This window comes from Eucalyptus grandis, chromosome 6, assembly GCF_016545825.1.
Source record: "Eucalyptus grandis isolate ANBG69807.140 chromosome 6, ASM1654582v1, whole genome shotgun sequence".
Classification (NCBI taxonomy): domain Eukaryota; kingdom Viridiplantae; phylum Streptophyta; class Magnoliopsida; order Myrtales; family Myrtaceae; genus Eucalyptus; species Eucalyptus grandis.
In genome coordinates this window covers 30,072,310-30,083,331 of record NC_052617.1, presented here as the reverse complement: position 1 = coordinate 30,083,331, position 11,022 = coordinate 30,072,310, and the positions used below count along the sequence as shown (strand labels likewise).

Below are 11,022 nucleotides of genomic sequence, written 5' to 3'. Positions count from 1 at the left end.
AAATATACCATGTAAAATAACCTAATTTTAGGGTTGGTCTTGTCGATCGCTATGATTTTTTGGACACCCTAGCTATGACTTACTCGAATGGTTAAGGGCCCATAAGAATTCAGCCCAAGCCAGTCCAGTATCCTTTGTACATCAACACGCTTGAGAATACATAATTCCGAAATCTGCCACGATAAGATAATCACATCTACATCATCTTGACATTACGTACGTGATTATGCTCATTGGGCCCAAGAGCTCACGAGAACCTAATCTATGTATTAATCAGATTGCTAATAAGGCGGCAGCAAAATCAACCTCTATGCCCGGAGACAAAACCTGCTGGCAAGTATCTCAATCGCACAGTTCATTCCACTTCTCTGACTAATTTGCATGTCTGGCTGGATCGCATGATTGCCGGGCGAATAGATTCATGTTAAAGGGCCCACCGCAAATCGTTCTGAATCCTATCGAAATCACCGAGCCGGCCGGATTAAAGTAGAAAGACCATAAGCGAGCGCGGCTGTTCAACTGTTTTCATTTTGGCACCGCTGAAACGAAAGAATGATGAGGGTTATGTTTTTATAATGCAGCCTTTAGCCTTCAATAAGATGCAACACCAGGTGTTCTCTCAATGCCCTTGTCAAAAGATTGAAGACTTATGTACCTACTCCAGTTCGGGACATCCTTTGTGTCCGCCTTGTATTGGCTGCTCGACAAAGGCTTTTGTGGCGGTGGACCAGTCTGCACGAGCCTAAACCAAATCTACTTTTTCTAACCTTAACCCTCATTCGCACTGTCTTTTCCTTTCCAAAATCATGCTGGGACACAACCTGAGATGGAAGTCTTTTTCATTTCTAGACAGTGAAGCAGGACTCAAAACTTCCGCAGCTTATAATTCAGATTGGGACAAATTGACTGAATCCTCTTTTCTAACGTCTCCACGCCCCTCCACCTGCAACATGAGAGGAAGGGAAAGTGGAATGGGATTTCTCTTGCGTTTGACACGGCAGGCTCTGCGGGAGGACCGCACGATGAGTCAGTAGCTCAATTGTAGAGTGCACACTCGATAATTGCATCGTTCTATCTAGTGTGAAAGCAATTTTACCATGGCCTTAATTTGTTATACATTGATGAAAGAGATGATATATCCTACTTGTTTACCTTCAATTAAATTAGGCTATTACCTTTAGTTTATGATACTGTCGTTCATTGAGATTCCTTATTGAAATCATAGAAAATGTCTAGACCAAATATGCTATTACCCATCCTGCATATCAATTGTCTAATTAAATCTAATTTATAAATATGTTCATACTGACTGATACTGGAAGTTAGCAAAGATGTATTCTCCTAAAGACGTACCTAAAAGGCTAAATTAAGGCATGTATTGTTTTTGGGAGGGAGTGAGACCCTGGTTTCTCCTCTTCTCGTGTGGCTTATCTGCCGCCTCGTTGAACCATCTGTCACGACTGACCAAGCTCTCATGAAAAAGTATGGGTTCCAATGCGAAAACATCTACATTTTAAACAAAAATGAAATGGAAAGTGCTGACAACTAGAAGGGTGAAACTTGCATTGACTCTCTGCCTCTCAGCCTTCCTTTCGTGTGGTGCGCTCAGGTAATTTGCATGGATGAATGATAAGATCCATGTACTAACCCCTATATAAAGTCATTTGCTGCATATCCTCTCTAACCATAATGATAAGATGGCTCAAGCCTCTGGTTCTTAGAGACCATGATACATTGTATGACGAATATGGGACTGAGTTTGGAAGAGCTTCCGAAGCCTTTTGAGTCCTCCTTCGTCGTCTCCATGTCACAAGGGCATCTGAGCGTACGACGGTTCCAACTTGATGCAGCTTGCTCTTGGGGCTTGAGATTGAGACGTTTGAGGAGGGCAAGAACCGCCTTAAAGAAGGAATTGAATCTGGCGTCGAGGTTGATGGCATTTTCTTCTATGAGAACAGAAAGAAAGCTTCAGGTAAAGCCTTACTTCCCTCGAAAGTTGATGTCTTGAATGTTTATTGCATCTGCTGTAAACGGGTAGTCATTCGTTCATGATCAAGAACCTTCTTTTGTGCTTTTGTTCTGGTCCTTTTGAAATGACAGATGCAAAGAGGGCCTCTATTTTCACCTGCGGTAGGCTTTCCTTTGGGTCATTCTCATCCACGCCCAAGAGCCTGAGGCGATGACCCTGAAAGCTCTTAGATGAATGCACGAATATGCCAACAAAACACTGGATCCAAGAACAGGCGTTGGTTAGACATCTCCTCCGACCAACTTCTCTGGGACTAAAGTCTCGAATTCAGGCCCAGAGCCCGAGCTGGGTCAGAGGGTCAAACTGACGCCTTCCAGATCCCACCAAGGATCATTCCTTATGCCTTTTCGAAGAGGCTAGCCATACTGTCTGAGAACTCAAGAATTGGTCTTCTAATTACTATCAAGTCCCTGGTTATAGGCTGGTCAGTCCTGTCAGTTCATGGTGTTAGATGCTTCCAATTCATGGAATTGCAACCAGCAGCTCAATTTGAGAGCGAATGGCAACCCCATTTTGGTGAGTTTCTCTCAGCTGAGCTGGAGCCTGGACATCAAAATTGTCCATGATGCGTCGAGTTCGGCCTCATGGGTCGGTCAGTTTTAGCAACATGACTCACTGAATGGATGCTGCATGAAGTCAAGGTCATTTGGCACTTGTAATTCCGGCTCTAGCTCCACCACAGAAGAAATAGTACAAGGTTTTGGAAATGGTAAGTTATAGGGTTCACAGGCGGGTTCATGGTTTAGTTTCTGTGGAGTTTAATTGTGTTCGGAGCTACAAGGCAGTGAAGAGACAGAGGATCAAGGAAATGGAGAAAGAGTCCAGAAGGCCCCTTTGATACGGTCTGGACAGGAGTAGCAAAATGCCTTTGATCGACGATCAGAACCCAGCCGATTCTCTGAGGCTAACGAGCACGTTCCATGACTCTACAGATTGGTTCTCCAATTGATTGTTTCCATAACTAGTCCTTTCTCTGCTCTTCTCGAGATGCGCGAGGAAAAGACACCTTGCACAGAACTTCAATGCGAACGATACCTCAGGAAATTTCCTTAGGAAAACTTCTGCACTACCAGTTGTGAAGATAGGAAGGAAATAGACATATTGGTTTTGCTTTTTCTTTTCTTTTTTCTTTTTAAACGGTTTTGCTACATGTTTACACTTCGATTGGTGGATTCATTTGACTAGTGATTATTCATGGAAAGAGACTAATCAACGGGATTAAAAAATTTCACGTGGTGTGACTGTGTTTGTTTCCCTGTCAGGGACACGTGGTAGTACTTATGACTCAGAGGCGTATTGGAAGCCGGCCAAGATTTGCAATTTCCCCTGGGTACGTTTCCATGGCATGATCCTGCTTCCATATAAAACCACAGGGCGAGGCAAACGAGGACCGCCCTGTGAACCAGCAGGGTTTCAGGGAGACGCCTTATCCACGCCTATTTCTTGTTTTATACTCGACACATCCTTCGTCCTCTACAGCAAACAATTTCTAGATATATAGGCATCGCTGAGCTATCACGTAACATGAAACTCTTCAGAGTGTATTAAGTATTAGTTGCAGCTGTAATCAAAGAAGAAATTTGATCCTGCATATGGTGAATCAGGTGGCGGATTATCGACCAGTCCAACGTGCTGTGAGGATACACGTTCGTTCTAAGTAGCCAGGGTCTGGTGGAGTGGATATTGCAGCTGATAACCCCACATAACTTTTGTTGGCGTTTGACTATTAATTCATGCCATCTCTTTGCGAAATTTAGGATTTTTCAAGGCCCTAACTTGTAATTTGAAATTCCAAAGGAAAAAGATTAAAGTTTTATTACAGTTAATGGGTCATTGCTGTAAGAGTAGCGGTGCCTACGACTGTAGGTTACTTAGAATTAACTCTATAGGTTGAGAGATCGCAATGCTGCTGCTTGAGCGAAAATGGTGGCGATCGGGCGGATCCACTTTAAGATGGCCTGTAATTAGCTTGTTAGCAGCCTGGTAAGGCATGTGTATCCATCCCAGCTTACGTGCAGGAGGGGCTATTGCAAGCGGGAAGCAGTTAGCAGCCATTTATCTCTTTGCTACTGCCGCAGTAGACTGAGGATCGAAGTTGTATCCGCCGCCCCCATATCCACAGCACGCCCTGGTACCATATTTGAGTCCTGAATTGGATCCAAACCATATCAAATAATATAAACTCAAATAATTTATGACCTGCAGATTTCGAGAGGGAAAAGATATATATACCATGATTCAACAAGACCTAATCCATTGAATAAATAAATTGGGAAATGTTGGCTGTATCCATGAAATGGTGTTATAAATTTTGGTTGTTAGCTTGTTAGAACAGCTGATAGATTCGCAGGCTGACGCAGTTAAGTTAGATGTCCTTTCGATTTATTAATAGTTCATAATTCATGTCCTCTATTGATTAATCTGGCACTTAGCAGCAGGAGGTTAAGCTCCAGTGCTTTCTGCTAGTAAAAATGAACTCAGCTCGATGATCGATGATGGGTATCATATCTCAATTTTCCCTAAAAGGTCGAAGAAGAGTTATTTAAGAAGTGACAGAAGCTACCGTGATACGTGGGATGCTGAAATAGCTCTAGTAAAACGAGGTGTCGACATAAAAATGAGGCTAGCATTAGCAAGAGAAGCTCTGGTTTGAGCTCAGCGTGCCTTCTAACAATTTGTTGTACTAACCACTGCGTTGTTGTAAGAAATCATGCATCCATACATGTCAAGATCTGAACTGCTGTGAGGAGCTCCACCAGAAAGGATGGGATAAAGCCGATCGGAAAAGCTAGTTTTAGCACCAAAATGTACGCCCCTGGCTGCATATAGCTCCTACAAAAGCAAGAAATTTGCAAAAGAGATGATTTTTACATTAATTTGAAAGCATTTACTGGGTAATCTGTTTTATAATTGACATAGAAGATCCATATATGTCTGCTTATGACCGCATATTGTTCAAATCGACACTTATATGCAGGTTGTGAAGTAAACTGAACCCATGTGATACTGTAAGACCTAGACAAGGTAGATTGACAGAGAGTACCACTTTTTGCTAGTGTACTATTATGCTTATCCTTATTCTTGCGCTTGGACGGACAAGGAACAACTGAATAAGCTGTCTGTACAAATCTTTCAAGTATGGGCCATCTAATTCATTAGACTTTGATCAACAGAGCTTAATTTCGACAATTTACATAAGGTCCTTCCGGGGCTTCATCTTGATCTGACCCACTTGCAGATCATTTTGCTATAGGCATGATATAGACATTAATCAGTAGCGCCCCACTTCCACACTGGATTTGATAGATTGAAATAGCCCATCTTCTATAAGCTCCAGTCTGTTTTTGTTTTTCAGTATATATGTTTCTTGGTCATGCTTGAGCTTCAATAAGTTGATAATTATACATGTTGAAAGTGGGAAAAGTAAGAAGAAAGTTGTCAGGCCAAACAGAGTACACTCACCTTGATAGTTGCAGCAGTCTGGGCCACAACTTGAGGAAGATACTGCTGCACCCACCAATACCAGCAGATGCTGGAATTGATGTGAAGTCATTCTGACCAATGTAAATGTGTAAATGGATCAAATATATCTGGTGAAGGTAGATTTGTTCTGACAATCAATGTTATAGAAAACACATCATGTCAAAAACTATCATGCTCAATTTGTAAAGCTATCAATCAACTAATTTTGCCAGTTTATGCCATACCTTCTGCCGGATGAGTGATATTCATCGACGGCCTTGAATGCCTTCTCATTTGCTGAGCTGAATGGGAAGAGCAAAAGGACTGAGCCCAGATACAAATAAGGACGTGTTTATGGCAGGAGCATTGATGTTAGCGTTGCATAGTTGGCCCCATGTCTGTAAAGTCAGACCTGATTGATTGCAGATATGGACTCAGAAATGGCAGTCCTAGAGCTTGTGTTGCCACATCGAAGAAAGATATTACCTTAACTTTAGCTTATGAATTTCACTTTCCTGTGATTTAACTGGGAAAACATTCTAGAGATTAGTTTCCGCATTAAGGCTGTAAGGAAACATCATAGAGCCAAACACACAGAGCTCATGGTCGATGGTATTAATACGGATCCCATCCCATGTCACCATTTCATGAACTGTGATTGATCGAAGACCAAATACCTATGTTAGTGAAATTTATCTATAGAGCCTATTTCCAGGGCAAATGCAGAGAATCCTGACAACTTCTGCAACCAAAAAGACAAGGAAAAAGAAGGAAATAAGGAAACTTGGCCAAAACAAAAAATTTCTTCAGGTATTCATCATCAATGATGATATGAGAAAACCAACACCAGCAGTGTTGGCCTTTTCTCATTTTGGAAAGTAATTACAGCACTGAGGAGCTGTGCAGGATCGGTTAAGATGGAACGTGACATATGCTGAGTACTTACATTTTCTACACAACCTCAATTTTGCCATGCATCTTCTTTTTAACTGTTTCGGTTATTTTTATCAAGAACAGAAACAGTGGATTCTGGGAAGATATGCCAAAGGATAGCGTTTAAATTGTGATTCCCTTTTCAATGACTTCCGCATCTACTAACAACTGCATGGCATTTTGCATCTCTCAGGCAAATAAAGAAGAGACTGACATACTGATCGATAGACTATAAGAAAAGCATAACCATGTAGCTATAGGAATTTCCAAGTCAAAACTATCCAAGAGAACTACTAGAACATCTGGGTGAGTCTCATCCAACATTACCCAAGAAGTCAACGATGAGCCTTCCATCTGATGCCGGCCCGAAGGCCGCCAAAATGAGGTCATCCCAAAGGGCCCAGTTTGCCCCTGGGAAAGCCGCATAGAACCCTGCCTGTGTCGGTGTTCGAGTCGCCAGATTGAATATTGCCTTAAACTTCACTCGGAGTAGCATGAAAAGCTCTGCATTCCCATCATCACCAACACCACCACCAGAATTGCCTGAAAATGGCCCCATGCTTTCAAGATCCATACCCCATTTCCCACTTCTGCTCTACAGAAACAAAACTGAAACGATGTGTTGAACTCTCGGTCGCTCAAAATGGAAAGAAGCTATGGCTTTTCTGATACAAAAAAGGTGAAGTAATAGAGACAGCTTATGGAAGGGCCTTAAATTGTAATGCATGATTAGTTGAGGCCACAGATGTCCTGTGACAGAGCAGAGATATCATAATCTGTTTAGAAGCAGTGAATACAATGATCTAGGATCTTGCCACGTAGAGTAACAAAAAAGCGGTAACTGGCGATCATCGGCGGATATGGCCAAGCAGAGTGGTGTGACGAAACAAACTTGAACAGCGGAGACGAAGCAACGAAGGTTACTGTCCTGGCGTTGAAAGGAGAGGTCCAAAATGATAGAGGATGCGGTTCAATCAGTGACAGATCTTGTGTGCAGTACGACAAGAAGACACTGGACATCCTCGGTGCGTTCATACTAGTAGAACAGACTGGTACCGTCTCTGTCACGCTGAGGAAAAGGAGGGTGGTCACGTCGTTTTTCCAACGTGACATCGATTGGATCCATCTGGTTTAATGAAAATGGTCTAAACTGTGAGGCCTTTATCGATGGATGACAAGAATCGTAAAAATGGAGAGGAACTTTTGTATTCCGTATTTCTCTACCTTCAATGTACAGGTATATGACTATATTTGTAATAATCAGAAAATATTTACACAATATTAATTTTCCTAAAGTAAATCATATCTCGTTATCTATGATTTGTTGAATCAAATCTTCAGACTAAATCAGATTCTTTCGATCACCCCACCGACTGGAATGACGGAATCAAACTCACTTATTGAGTTACAAAGTTGAAGTCACTTACAATTTGACAACGCACTAAATTATAAAATTGAGAACGTTGGATGCTAGGCTCATGTTAGGCACGGGGACAAAAGGGGCTAATTTTTAGAACGATATCCAAACATGCATCCTGTTACCAATAAAAAAAAAAAAAAAAAAGGAAAAAGGATGACTTAAAGAATTGGACAGGGTGCTCTTAAATTTATTACTTGCATTTATTTAAAGTAAAAGGCAGCCATCATTTATAGAAAAAACGCCAATTGGAATAGTTGGGCGTAAGACACAAGAAAATGTTATTAGTTGAGACAACGCTCACTTTAGTACCCAAAATTTTCTTTAACTCGCTTTTAAGTGTATTTTCGGAAAACGATCTTTCACTACCAACTTTGGTCTGCTTGCCCGGAAATCAATGTGGCCTTTTGTTTTATTAATTTCCTAAGTCGACATGGCTCACTTACCGAAGGCCGAAATTGAAAGAGGAACCTAACCGGTCATTTAACCAAAGCACACCCTAATTTGATTTGCCCAAAATTAACAACTTGATCTCGTAAATGGAGGGCATGAACTTTAGTAACGCTCAATTCATTTCAACAAAGCGCGGAAGTAGGTGAGTATTACTGTTATTATGGGTTTAGAGTCCAATAAGAACATTTTGGGACTCGATTGAATCTTGGAAGAAGATTCCATGGATATGTCAGAATAGAGAGAAGGCTTGAAGTGAAAATATTTCAAATGGGTGATACGAAATTTCTAGTTGAGGGAGAGATCTTGGAGCTACTTGAACGACAGCATGAACCTCCATTTGCAATGATGGGCAAGTTGGAGGATGTCAACTCAATGCGAGCTCAAATAAATGTTTTAAAATCTACGTCAACCATTTGAAGAAGGAAGTTTCAAAGATTAAAATTGAAAGAAAGTGCTATTGAGTTGATTATATTTTTGTTTACTTGTGTAGCCTATTTTATGGCCAAATGTAAAGTGAGCGGCAAAGAATCAATTTCTCCATCTACCATAGTTAAGATCAATGAAATATGTACTTATATTGGGTAAAATTGTTGGTCGGCTGCAATTTTGGTGAAAATGAAGGGTTGGAATATTGTTTTTGAGAACTTATAAGTCTCTTGCTTCATTTTGTATCCAATTTTGGTTTGTTTAGTTTTTACTTGAGACGTTTGGTTTGCACAAATGTTTGCTAGTAGTGGTTTACCGTAATGCTTGCTGGTAATGGTTTGCTGGTTTGCTGCTCTTTTTATTGTAAATATGGTCAAATTAAGAAGTGGTAAATTCTCTGAGTGCTTATTTCAATGTCATAATTTGTAAGCAGATCATTTGATTACCAAGTTTTAGTTGAAAGTGATTACTTAAGTGTCAGTTGTGGTAAAAAAATGATCACTTAAGTGTTAGTAGTGGTAAAAAAGTGATCACTCATGCCGTGTAAGTTTTAAGAAATGAATATGTTGTTTCACTTTTCTTTCTTCATTTGTACCAAATCATTGCACCCATAGTGCATTTGGTGCTCAGCCACAGTAATGAGACGACTCGTCCACGATCCTTGGTCATGTCGTGCATTGGCACAACGTAAGAAACGTATGGACACATATGCAAGGCAAGGTGATTGGGGACCATGTAAATTAAGCACACTCTCTTGACCATAAACCTTGGCTAGTGGTGCATCTTGTGCTTGCACTAGCACACTTTATCCACACAAGTTGCCAGTGCAAACATAATATTATGCCAGCACTACTGATATATAATGTTGGTTCAAGCCCTGCATCAACACTAAAATACTTTAACATTAACATCAAGTATAACCACAAACAAATAAGCACATCCAACCACACCAGCAAAGCACCACAACTAGTAGAATTAACATGCCAGCACAAACAAAAGCAAGTTATGTAAATGAAAAAACATAGACAAAATAAATATCGGTCCATCAAGATGAATATAGTCTGACTACATTTTGCAATCTGGAATAATCAAAGCTAAATGTACAACTCCCATTAATTAATATGCACAACCTCCCAAAAAAAGAGAAAGGATACGCAATGGGTAAAGTCCTAAAACTTGTCATGAAAATACATTAAATCCTAAAACTTACAAAAGTGCAAAACAATTCATAAAACTTGTCAAATGTTTCAATTGAGTCCTAAAATCAACCCTTTAGCTTTTTTCCGTAAATCCAAAATGTGGATTTGGCATTTTAAATTATTATATTTTATTTTCCATTTGGTGGATTCTTTAATTTTTTTATTCATTTTAAAAAATAGATTTAAAAATAAACCATTAAATTTATTCATTTTATTTTATTTTCATAAAAACTACAAAAAGAAAAGTTAAAATATTTCTTAAAAAAAAAATAGTGGCTCCTCTCCCGCTGCCGCGCCCCATCGTTGGAGGTTGGCGAGCCCCACCCAAACCTCACTTGAGCTTGAGTGGGGCACCCTGATTTGGGCTCACCAGCCCTCGCGGGGTTGGCGGCCGTCACGCCCGCCCTGTGGTGAGTCGGGCCACTGGCCTCCGGGCAAAGCTTGGTCCCCTCGCTCGGAGGCGAGGCTCCGCCGGCCCCAAGTGAGGGCCAACGAGGCCTAGGCGGGCGACGGTTGAAGCCCGCCTCGGGCGAGCCCTACCTTAGCTGGGCGGGCCAGCCACCACTGATCGGCTCCCCTTCGGCAATAGGCGGCGGCGGTGGAGGAGAGGAGACACCGATTTTTAAAACAATTTTTTAAAATAATTTTTTTCTTTTTTTCTTTTTTCTTTTTTTGGTGAAAATAAAATAAAATGAATAAATCTATTTTTGTGAAAAAAAAATGAATAAAAAATAATTAAAAAATCCACACAGAAAATAGAAAAAATCATTTAAAATGTACGTGGCATTTTTTAACGAAAAAATCTTAAAGTGTCACTTTAGGACTTCGATTGAAACATTTTGATAAGTTTTAGGACTTAATTACACTTTGCAAGTTTAGACTCAAATGCATTTTTGCAACAAGTTTTTTAGGACTTCTGCAAAGACTTAGCCCAAAATACAACCATGTCCATATAAGCCAACCTCCCATCATTAGTCAATTTGCAGAACCCTTCCGGTCCATTTTTAAGTGATAGATTGCTTGGCTTGGATCATTGTACTCTTTCTAAGTGGAATTGGACTTGGAAATTTGTTGTACTGATTTTTTTCTTATGTTTTTTCTTC

General features: G+C 40.5%; 1 pseudogene; it reads right to left on the bottom strand.

Moving 5' to 3' along the window:
* Positions 1 to 4,095: 4,095 nt before the first annotated feature.
* Positions 4,096 to 6,998, bottom strand: LOC120294420 (annotated as a pseudogene).
* Between the last annotated feature and the right edge of the window lie 4,024 nt (positions 6,999 to 11,022).